We start from the raw sequence: 13313 nt of genomic DNA on the forward strand, positions 1-13313 counted from the left end.
AACAGACGTTTCCTCTTCCAGGAAATAGCCCTGGGAATATCATTTGAAGTTTTTATTGCATATGTCTTCATGGCGGGAAAGGCCTCGAATATCCAAATCTACAAACAATATAATAACAAACATTAGTAATTGTTAAATAATAATTATATTTTGAAAACATTATATAGAAATTCTTACCTTAAAGGCCCAAACAAAGCCTGACAAAGTGTATTTCGACCCATCGCCCCGAAAACTTTTGCGGTCATCAAAGGCAGACAATAACTTAGTCCAGGTAGCTTTCCATTTATACGAACCCCACAGAAACAAATTCCATGCATTTAGGTCCTCTACCAATAATATTAGCTCATGAGAAATAGGTTGTCTGGCCTCTCTGCCTAAAAAGCCGGCATACAAAAGTAATAGAAGGCATACTCGGACAACATCGACGTCATTCATCCGAGTAAAATCATCTTTCTTATTAAACAATTTCTTCATGTCGTCGACGTGTAAGTTCGGCTTCTCTATTGACTCATCAGGAAAAACCCTGGAAACCATGATGGGCGGGGTGATATGAAGAGTACCGGCCTACATCATCGTGTCCGAATCGTAGACAGTGATTAAGCAGAACTCTTCGCCCAAAACAAGTATACGCCGGTGAAAAATAAAACCTTATCTCTTCCTCACCACGTTGTATACTATCGGGTAGATCGCTAGTCATGGTCTGAAGCCACAAATGGGTCAAATTAGCATCTCCACCCGGATGCTGTACTCTCAGCCATAGCCCGAAGCAGGTTTCCTCAAACAATTTTCTTTGTGTAGGTGAAAGCTTCGAAGCAATTGTAGTGGCTAGGCTAACTTTATTCCTTAATGTCAATGAAGCAAAAAAAATTTTCTACAAAAACAATAAACATACCAAGTTAGATATACCAAAACTACACTGTCAAGATATACCAAAAACAATAAACAAAATAGTAGTTTATTCTTGAAACTAAAATTTGTAACACTGTTTTGTCTTTTGGTTGAAATGAAAATTGCAATGCGGAAATGACTATCGCAACGAGAGAATCGCAACGCGAAATGACTATCGCAACGCGAAATGAAAATCGCAATGCGATTTTGGTTTCGCGTTGCGATTCTCTCGTTGCGATAGTTATTTCCGCGTTGCAATTTTCATTCTCGAACTATTCTTCTTCTGCATTACTTCACCCAAAGACAAACAAAGACAAATACTAACTTCACAGGCTAAACAGTTTAGCAGTATTGGCAGCAATCGAATGAATTTAATGAGAAATCTAAGTGAAATGGTTAATCTATATTGAAATTACCAATAAATTATCATCAATCTCAATATGAAAAACCTAAAATAATGCAAAAATTTCAAAATAAAAATAAAACAAAACTAACCATCGGAGGTTGATTTTCCATTTCTGAATGATTGTGAGGGATTTTTGACTGTGAATGGTTGTGAGGGATTTCGCCGGCGATGGGGATGGAAATCTTCGGAGATAGGGACGGATTTCACCGTAGAGAGTGAGAGATGGAGATGGGACTGAGTGTTGTGATTTTAGGTTTGAGGTTCTAAGTTGCGATTACTGTGGACGGTTCAGTTTCCGATTTATTAAGAAAAATCCGTGTTTGGAATTTGAAAAAAAATATACGCGTTAATACGAATGGCGCTATGTAATCGCATTGCTAGTAAGATTCGCATTGCGATTTACGTATTCGCATTGCGATTTTCCTAATTCGCATTGCGAATTATGAAAATCGCAACGCGAATACGTAAATCGCAATGCAAATTAGGAAAATTGCATTGCGATAGTCAGTATCGCATTGCGATTTTCCAAATTCGCATTGCGATTTACTTATTCGCATTGCGAATTGGGAAAATCGCAACGCGAAATTGGAAAATCGCATTGCGATAGTCATAATCGCGTTGCGATTCTGGAAACTGATTTGCGATAATGGAGATCGCGTTGCGAATTAGTGATCGCATTGCGATTTTGTTGGTCATTTTGGAAAATCCGGAAAAAGTTGGTTAAAATCGTATATTATATGGGATTTTTGGTCACTGAGGTTATTTTCTCTTATATAATTTACCCTAATTTGCTAACATAGGTCAAAATGTGAACTTATTAATATGTAAGGACTAAATGCATAATTAACCTAAATATACGTGTATATATAAGGACTAAAATATAAATATACAAAATTAAAATACCAAATTAAAATACGAATAAACCTGATTTCGGTGACCAAAATGGAAGGCTTACAAATCAGGAGGGACCACGCGTGTAGTTTAACCATGCAAAAATTACAAAGATACCCTCCCCAAAACGACGTCGTTCGGGAAAGAGTATTTAAGCCCTATAATCGGTCCTAAGGCCCTCACTCTTCCCATTTCTCTCTTTTTTTTCTCTCTCTCTAGACGAGAGAATTCTTTCGCTTCTCTCTAAACTCTCCACGAGAGAGTAACCGGTCACCGGCTGGTCGCCTTATGCCTTCGTATTTCGTCATTGCCGGCCACTACCCACGGTGGCTGGAAATTTACCCGAATACACCAAAATAAAGCTCGAACCCTCCTAAAGCTGAATCCGACTCCCTTTTATTCTAAAAAATCCTAAATCAACGTAGATCTAGGATTTTTACCTTTGAAGTTCGACCTCTCCAATGGCGCGTGGAGGCACGTAGATGCTCCGATGAAGGTAATATTCCCTTGACCCTCTCTATATATTTTCTTGTGGCTTGGTTACTGGGTTTCTTGCTTGGTCTCTTGCTCTCTGTTCTTTGTGTGTCGTTTGCCTCTGTCTCTTTTGCTTGCTGTTGTTCTTCTTTTTTGCAGGAACGATCGAGTCCTTATATAGGGCTCAGTGATGCTTCCTTTGGACTGGTCACAAAGGTGTACTCCGGTGAGTCAACAAGGCTATGGCGGTTACTCACCTATAGTGATGTGTTGTATGGCTGATATTGATCTTCTAGAGGCTTCAGTAGAGCTCTACTGGATTCTAGAGAGGCGGCAACGGCGTGGTAGCCTTCCGTTGGAGCTTGTGGAGGTGGTGGTCGGAATAGACCCTAGGGTTGCAATGATACCCTAGGATTTTGCTGGATAGTTCCTGGCCCTTGGATCTGTCCTTTGATCGGACGGTTGAGCTGCTGGCGGCGTTGGAGAAGATGCGTGAAACCCTAATAGAGTTGGGTCGTCTAGGCTTCTCAGGTTGGACTAGTTCTAGGCCGAGTATGGGCTTGAATGGGTTGTTGGGCCGAATCTGATTGTATACTGATTAGGCCTGTGTGCCTACTTTGCAACCGGGCCATCCTCTTTGTAAATAGGCCTCCATTTGTAATAAAAATATATAATAATATATATTAATATATAATAATAATACCAAATATACATTAATATTCGAAAAAGGAAAAATGAATATAATTCATATTGAAATAGTAGTTCTATCTAAAAATAAGTGATGTGGCCCTCTAAGTACCGGATCGACTAATTATTTGAAAGAGAATCTAAGAGGTGTAAGCTATTAAGTTTAGTGTATCTCTAAATTGAAACCAAACAACATATCTCAGTTCCACAAAACATAATCACAAATTGGATCATATCAGTCATGGAATGATAAAAATGCAAGTGTAAATGCACTCAATCTCCTTAAATTGTCTGAAGAATAAAGTTTCCCAAAACTACTATCGATTAAACATCATCTGGAGTGAAAGTCAATTTCGAAGGAAGAAATCACAGATAATTTAAAATGAAATTAATTTCAAGGGATGAATTCACTAAATTTCCCCTATCATAATACCCAATCTATGTATGACATGATATATATATATAACTGAAACTAATTAATATGTAACGCATAATTAGATATCTGTTAATTCAACACGTAACTCATTCCGAAAAATGACATAATAACATGCATCAAAAATATTATCTGAGATGCACACTTGACAAATCATTTATATAACACAATCATGCCCGCTAGTCAAACACAATAAATGCCACGCAATCAGACAGAAAAAATTTAGCACGGAATAATGGAGACACACCTCCGAGATTAAACTCAATGTCCCACGTAACATTTCCCACATTCGGCTTTAACATTAGGTAGTCCTGAATCTGCTCCTACACATAAATTCACAACAATTACTATTCTAATGTTATTACAATAACCAAATCGAAACTACTGAAGAACTATACGCTACACAAAAGCTACTCTCGTATCTCAAATCGAAACAGTCTGAACAGGTAAAGGTGGAGGAGGTGGTAACTCTGTCCCCAAGTCAACGTCACCTGCAAAATACGAAAGCTCGCATTAAAATTCGAATCATGCAATTTTCGGTATATATAACGCTAAAACGAAAAGACAAACCAAAAAACGATTCAAAATGACGACTGTGGTAGCAAGCTATTGGTCTGAAAGATTACAGCAACCCTACGACCGTTTGTAAAAGGCGTCACGACAGCAACTGCGACCAAAGAGAAAGACAGAACCTGCAAATCAGCTTGCACCAACCGAAGGGCAGCAGCCTCGGCCAATAACGATGATGTTCAGCCCCAAATTGGGCTAATTTAGCCTCCCACACGTGGAGCACCCCCGAGCACAGCCACAGACGACGACGGTGCAACCTTGGCACGGCGAGGCCATCTAATTTCCCTTACTAAACTCGGACGACCGTGACCACACGATTAAGAAAAGGAACACGGGAAGAGTCTCGACCGAATGACTACCACTGACGACCTTGACCGACGAAACGATGACGCGCCGAGGGAGAAGAGAAGCGGTGATGAGAGAGAAGAAATAAGAAAGAAGCGAATGATATAGAGTTATGCTTGATTTCATTTTTAAAAAAGAGTAAATTGTACGAAAAATGTATGTATTCTCTAGGGCTTTTGAAAATGACCCAAAATTTTACTCCTCTTGCAAAATGGTCACCAAAATTACCATTAAGCACTCAAAATTTCCTTCAGTCTCAATTTGTTCCTAAATTTAATTTAGGGATTTGAAGAAAAACCCAAAATTCTAGGTTTTTAAATTAGGGTTAAAAATCAGGGTGTTACAATTCTCCCTTAAAGAAAATTTTAACCTCAAAATAGATGTGAATATTGAGCCTTCATGACGGCTTTTGATCTCCCATGGGGCCTCATTATAACCTCTGTTATGCCATAAGACTTCGATCATCTTAACATTCTTCCTCTATTTAAACTTCTTATCATTCTCAAGAATTTCAACCGGCTTATCCTTAAATCTCAAATCTGGTTGAATCTCTACCTTATTCATAACTATAAAATGACATGGATTGGCTCTATAATGTCTTAAAATTAAGACATAAAAAACGTCATGAATACGTGCAATCTCGGGTGGTAATTCAAGCTAATAGGTAACTGGTCTAACACGACAAATAATGTAATGTTCCAAAATCCAGGTAAGTAGTTTGAGTCGGTAATCGAGCTGATTTTTTATAAAATATAATTTTTTGGAATTTTTGGGCAATAAATATTTTCTAAAATGGTTTAAATGGTTTATGATTTATTTTTGGGATTTTATAAATGATTTTATAAGGTGAATAAATTGAACGAATTAAAATGTTCAATTTTACTGACTAAATTGTAAATGATGAAAATATCAAAATTTATGAAGCTATTTTACCAAGTGGAATATTCACTCCCCCTCCCTCCATTCTTAACTACGACCTTTCCTATTATTTCCTATTTAACTACCTTGATTCATTCATAAATTTCTTTGCTTAAATTCACTTCATAAACCCTTGATTCATCCTTTGTTCTCTTCATCAAAAATACCATTGAAAGTTTTGCCAAAATTCTCTTTGTTTCTCCTCCATGGCCGATTTATTTTCCTCACTGTTATCAATATCAGTTTTCTGATTTTTCATATCATTCTCCCTTGTTTCCTTATCTCATTCTTCCTTCCTTCAACATCATTCTTTGTCACCACTTTCTTTTGCCACTATTGGTGGAGTTGGTTCTTCATCAATCTTTATTTCATTCTTTCTCTTAATTTTCATTAAGTTAATTCCTTAATCTTGTTTCTTTTTAATGATTCAATTGTAATTCCCCGAATCTTGAGTCAGTAGTTTGGATCAACCCGAGACCTATAAATCGAACCTATTATATCTTCTAAATCAGTTTGGACTTATTTTTTTAGGGTATTGGGCTTAAGTTTGGCCCAAGAGTTAAGGATGAGTAATGGTTTTAATTTGGGATGAAAGGAGAGAGACCAAAAGTGTAGTTTACCCATTTTATAAGTTAAGGGATAGAAACACCTTATAATAGGTGTTTTCAGGTGATCTTTTACCCCCCAAAACACTCTTATATTTATTCTTCCTTCTCAAGAGTAAGATAAAGGTAGAAGTTTTTTTAATTCCAAGCCTAGTTTGAAGCAACCAAGGTAAGAGCCTTATTCTCCATCCCTCAAGCTTTAATTCAAGCCCCTAATCTCAAGTATTATTTATGGTTTCAAAAATGGGTTTTTGAGAGGTTAAGAGGAATCAAGGGAATTAAGCTTGTTTTTAGTAAATTGAAGTTGTATAGAGTGTTCCTAACCTAGTTTCAAGCCCTAGACAAGCTAGTAATCTCATCATCTTGTTTTGGTTTAGTTAAAGAGGTGGGAGAAAGTTCTAAGGCAAGGGGAAAAGAAAAGGTGCCTCGTAGTTGATTTAGAGAGATTTTAGCAGCCAAGAATTCAGGTAACACATTCACAACTTCTTTATACCATTTGTGGATCATTAAAAATGCATTCTAGCTTAAGAGTTGAGTTTGAAGCATGCTAAGTAGTTTCATGGTAAATTCCATGTTTTAGTGTTATAATATGTTTTAAAACCTTATTTATGACCCCTTTTTATCACATAAGACTTAATTAATGATTGAGAACCTCAATAGAATAGCTTGGGAGAGTTTGAGCGTCAAATTTGTGCCCAAATAGGATAATTCATAGCGATGGTATTGGTACTGTAAGGAGAGTAACTATACTGTTAATCTTTTAGATAAAAATTAAACAAATTTTAAAGGGGAGATATCAATACTTATTCACTAGGTATCGATACCAAGGTAGTAGCATAAGGGTCTCGATACTGTTGTATTTTTCAAAACATCGAACCTAAATTTTGTATCGATACTTAGAATAGTATTGATACCCCAGTACCAGAGTATCGATACTCAGTATAGAGTATGGATACTACCTTAATCAAGTAGCCTATATCAGTTGAGGGGTATCGATACCAGTAAGTGAGTATCGATACCAAGGGGTTTAATATCGATACCCACAGGAAGTAGGACGAAAACCTTAGGAATCTATTGAAAATATTTTGATGTTTCGATATAACAAATAAAGTCCTATTAAATTTTAAGATTTTATATTCGATTTCAAAATTAATATTCGAGTAAATTATTCGAATATCAAAATATTACTCCAAGTTTTCAAATGTCAATTTTAATCCTTACTTAAGTGTAAAATTATGTTTTAGCCTTAAAATATTTTTGAAACAATTTTTACAAAGTATTTCGAAGCATAATCGGGCAAAAAATTATTTTTACTAAGGGATGTATCGATACACTCTTGTATGTACCGATACACCCCTACATCGAATGCATTTTGTGTATCGATACATTGGCTGATGTATCGATACAACCCAAGTGTACCGATACACTAGGTCAACCAATAGTCGAAATATTTGAATTTTATACTGAGTATACCGATACACCTAGAGAGTGTACCGATACACCTACGCTCCCAATTTTTTTTAAAATGATAATTACACCATAACTTCTCTATTGACTTCACCAATGATCCCTAAAGTTCAGAAGTGATCCAAGGTGTATTTAAACAAGCTTAGGAGCCATTGATCAAGAACAAGAAATAAGAACTGAGAGAGAATCAAAGAGAAAGTCTTGAACTTATCGTTTGAGCATTTTCAAGCCTATTTTCATTCAATATTCATTTTTCTTTCAAGAACACCAATTATGCTCAATTGTATTCATTCTTAAGCGTTTTTTCTTTGTTCTAGAATTGTGCAAACATCTTGCCTTTTAAGGTTTTCTGTAAGTTTGCGAAATTTTTAATTTTCTCTTTGGGAGAGAGTGTTCTCAAGAATTTGGGGTATAATTCTTGAGGGAGTTGTAAGGTTACTCTTTGTCCTCAAAAGAACAAATTAGTGAATTTGAGGAAAATCCTTAGTGTGAATAGGTAAGGTAGTGGATGTAGACTTGGTTGAGAAGTCGACCCACTCTAAATTGTTGTACAATCTTTTTCACTTTTCTGCAAAAGCTTCCACCGAAATTTTTATTGCCAATTCACCCTCTTTTGGTCGATTCGTAGATCGATTAACTCAACAATTGGTATAAAAAATACACTCATTTTAAGGTTTAACCACCTCTTGAGTCAATTTGGGAAGAGTTATATCGATATTCAAGTCATCAATTGCCTCCACTTCAAACTTTGACTTCGTTCTTGATTCAATGCTCGTCAATAAGCCTTCTTTCTTCAATGGAGCTAATTATGCTTATTAGAAGAATAAAATTAGGTACTTCATTCAAGAAAGTGACATGGGAGCATAGAATATCGTGGAAGACGGATACACCATACCATCCACTCATTCAAGATTGTGGAGTGAAGAAGACACAAGAATGTTCCAGTTCAACTCAAAGGCTATCCATATTATATTTTGTGCTCTTGGACCAGATGAATACAGAAGAGTTTCATCTTGTAAAACCACCAAGGAAATGTGGGATAAACTACAAGTCACTAATGAAGGCATAGGCGAGGTAAAAGAATATAAAATTAGTTTTCTAACTCATAGCTATGAAAATTTCAAGATGAAACCGAATGAAGATATCAAAGCTTTGACAGATAGATTTTCCGTGATTGTAAATTGTCTCAAATCATATGGAGAGATCATTCCAAATGTGAAGCTTGTGAGGAAGTTAATATATTATCTTCCTAAAGCATGGCAATCAAAGAAGACGATGATCATCGAAGTTAAAAACTTAAAGTCTTAACTCTCGATGAACTCATCGGTTCTCTCCTCACGCACGAAATGATGATTCAAGATGAGGTAGACCTCGAGAAGAAAGACGAGACAAAGAAGGAGACGGAGAAGAAGAAAAACGTTGGCGTTGCTCTCAAATCCACAAAAGTTGAGAGTGATTCTGATGATGACGACGATGATAAAGAAATGATATTATTTGCCAAACGGTTCAGAAAATTAATGAAGCCAAATAAATGAAGAAAGTTCAAAAGAAATGAAGGCTTAAAAAATGAACCAAAGGAGAAGGACCCGATCATTTGCTACGAATACAAAAAGCCCGGGCATGTCCAATACGATTTCCCGTAATTAATGAAAAAAGGGTCAATCCAAGAAGAAACACAAGGCACACGTGGCTACTTGGAGTGATGATTATGAGTCATCAAATGAAGAGGAACAAGAAGTAGTGAACCTGTGCTTGATGGCCACCGGGGAAGATTCTCAGGTAACCTCTAACTCATTTGATTTCAAAGACTATTCTTTTGATGAGTTAGCAGAGGAATATACTAGGTTGGCTTCGGATTATGAGAAATTATTTTTGAAATACAAGAATGATATTTCAAAACTGAAAAAACGAAAATGATCTCATATCCAAGACCAACATTGATCTTGAGATTAAGATTAAAAATTTGCAAATCAAACTAGATGAGTTTGAAAAGAAAAATATTGATTTGCATAACTTACTTTCAAGAGTTCATGACGATCATCAAAAAAATTGATGATCTTAAAGCTTCTTTCAATAAAGGTGGAACAAAATGTTTTGAAAATGGAGAAAGTTCAAAATCAAACTTTGTTAGAAAAAGTTTTAAAAACTACAATCATAGAGGTCCCCAGAGAACCTCTAATGGAAAAATTGTTAGAAGTATATGGGTTCCTAAAGAACTCATTACTACTAAAGACGAGGATATCCGACACAATTGGATACCCAAGGGGATTAGGATTTTAGAGACTAATGAAAATGGACCCAAAAGGAATTGGGTACCAAAAATTAGAAATTAATCTATGTTTGTAGGAAAAGGAGCATTGCTACAAGGAGAAAAATACAAGTTCAAATTCATGGTTCCTTGATAGTGGATGCTCAAGACACATGACCGGAGACAAGAACCGGTTTATAAAGCTTAACGACAAAAATAGAGGAGTTGTAACCTTTGGTGACAACTCAAAAGGTTACATTGAAGGTATAGGTACTGTTGAGTTAATCGATCAACGAATATGGCCAAGAGGGGGGTTAATTGGCAATTAAAATTTTGGTGGAAGCTTTTGCAGAAAATTGAAAATATTTGCACAACGATTTATAGTGGTTCGACTTTCTCAACCAAAGTCTATGTCCACTACCTTAACTATCCACACTAAGGATTTTCCACAAATTCACTAATTTGTCTTTATTTTTAGGACAAAGAGTAACCTTACAAATCCCTCAAGAATTATATCCCAAATTCTTGAGAACACTCTCTCCCAAAGAGAACAATACAAATTTTTCAAACTTATAAGAAAATCCTCACAAGGCAAGATGTTTGCACAATTCTAGAACAAAGAAAGAACACTCAAGAATAATACAATTTAGCTCAATAAGTGTTCTTGAAAGCAAAAATGAATATTGAATAAAATAGGCTTGAAAATGCTCAAACTTAAGGTTTGATGCTTTCTCTTTGATTCTCTCTTGATTCTTGTTGATTGTTGTTTCTTGTTATTGATCAATGGCTTCTAAGCTTGTTAAAATACTCCTTCAATTGATTTTAAATGTTAGGCATGATTAGTGGAGTCAATGGAGCCGTTTAAGTGTGAAAACAATTAATAAAACTGATTGGAGCGTGGGGGGAATCGGTACCCCCTCATAGGGAATCAATTCCTTTAGTGTAAAATTCAAATATTTCGACCGTTGAACAGGGGGAATCGGTACCCCCTTAGCGGGGAATCGATTCCCTCCGAGCATTCTGTTATTTCTCGGAGCCAAACCATTCAGGGGAATCGGTACCCCCTTAGGGGGGAAATTAGTTTCCTCTGGACAAACTGTAATTTTTGGCTTTAAAAAGGTTCGAAATACTTTGTAAAATTGTTTTGAGATTATTTTAAGATTGAAACTTAATTTTACACTTTAGTAAGGATTAAAATGAACTTTGAAAGACTTGGAGTAATATTTTGACATTCGAATAATTATATCGAATATAGTTAGAAAATCTTTTGTAAAATCTTAAAATTCATTTAACTTAATTTGTTATATCGAAACATCAAAATGTTTTCAATAATATCCCCCTTTTTTATATAATAAAACATTTTAGTAATTTTAAGATTTTCTAATAAATTTTGAAATCGGTTTTGAAATTACTCCCCTTACTATTACACTTCTCCCCCTTTTTGTTAAATCAAAAAGACTCTGAAACGTTTTCAAACAAGGTTTTGAAAAATTAGCCAATTGATTTTAGAAATTTAAAGCTTAAGCTGCTAAGAACATAATCAACAGAAAACGTTAGCCATTAGTTTCATAATCAATATTCATAACGAATGTGAAATGGTGAAATTGGTCATATTTCTAACATGATGCACAAAATTAAGCAAATCCACATATATATAGATAAGTTCAAATCATCCAAAAACAATATCAAACAAATTCAAACATCCAATAACCAAAGTAAAACAATCCAAAAACATTCAAAATGTTGAAAACAATATGGTCAAACTAAGCAAGAAAACATGGCATAATCGTCCATCGGTGGAGCAGGAGAAGATAAGTGTGTCCAAATGTTGGCCACATCACGTGAAAGTGTATCGACCCTCTCGTCGAAAGTGTCAAAATGACGATTCATCGTTTCGTTGGTAGCAGTCAGATGTGGTTCGATGGATACAAACCTCATATCAAGGTTCTCCATAAATGATCGAAAGTATGGAGGCACTTGATCTTCTTGCTGTGCTTGCTCCTCGTGCTCCTTCGGCTCATCGTCGACTTCTTCATCTTCCAGAGGTTGCTCAATAGTACGAACCCATAGACCAGTTTCTTCATTGATCTTCTATCCCGATTTAGTTAAAGAAAAGAGATTGATTTGGTTTTTGAGTAGAAAAGTGGCATCAAGACTAACCCTAAGCTCGACTTTAGAAAATAGATTACAAAATACAACCGTAAACTAGAGATGAACAAAGTTTCTTATTAGGAACAAGATTTACGATTTTGACAATTTCAGCAAAAATAATCTGAGGTAGGTTGATTTTAAGATTATTTTGGACATAATGTAGCCAAAAGAGATCTATTGCTCGAAGAGTGGAGTATCGACCTCCGGATGGTATAAACCACCAAGAGATTATAAGTTGAAGGAAACGATCATGGAGATCTAAGACACTCGCACTATCCCTTCGTTTATATTGAGAACCTACCGTTTGTTTTTCATTTTCTAAGCCGCCGTTATATAATCCTAATGCAGTGGCTATGTATTCCGGGACAATATAAAAGAATCATCCTAGAAGATAGGATCAAATTCCTATGGTTGCGGTTTTATCCGGGTTTTGGACGCAAACGGCATTAGAGTAGAAGATACGAACAAGTTGGTGATAAACTATTGGTTCAAGTTCACAAAGTTTATCAAATTTCCACTCTTTAAGGGTAGGAAGATATCTAAAATTATTGTCTAACATGGCTTGAATAGATGGGATTCGTTCTTCCCGGATTTTGTAAAACTGAAAGTATTGAGAATACCTAAAGAGTATATTTTGTCTACGATCTGGTTCATTGAAGCACGAATTAAGAATAGTCATAGAAGGATCATCGGGATTGGGATTAGGAATTTGTTGAATAGGAGGTGGATTTTGAGGTTGGTTTGGTGGTTGGCTAGATCGACTAGAGGAAGGTCTAGAACGTTTGTGAGACATGACGTAAGATAATCAGAATGGAAAGAGTAACCTGTACTTTTAAAAACACATGTATGCTACAAATATCAATCCTAAAACTCAATTGAGTCCGCAATATTTCAAGGTTCTCTAAACCGAATCCTAATGGGCAAAGTTTTAAAATATTATTTTTGAAAAACAAGTTTTGAAAATGAATATGCGTATAGTTTTCATAGTAACAACATAATTAAATCAAAAACACAAATTTTGAAATTAATTAAAGATTTTCGTGTTTTTTGTTTTTTTTAATTTCGAAAATTCAAAAATCAATTGAAAATTGTGAGATTTTGATGAAATTAGTTGTAAACTTTAGTTTAGAAACATCAAATAATCAATGCTTGATATATAGTTCAACCTAGAACTAATTAAAACTAGTTCTAAAATCAAAATTTGATAAAATATAAGTTTTAGAAAAATAC

This window comes from Hibiscus syriacus, unplaced genomic scaffold (assembly GCF_006381635.1).
Source record: "Hibiscus syriacus cultivar Baekdansim isolate YM2019G1 unplaced genomic scaffold, ASM638163v2 tig00110429_pilon, whole genome shotgun sequence".
Classification (NCBI taxonomy): Eukaryota; Viridiplantae; Streptophyta; class Magnoliopsida; order Malvales; family Malvaceae; genus Hibiscus; species Hibiscus syriacus.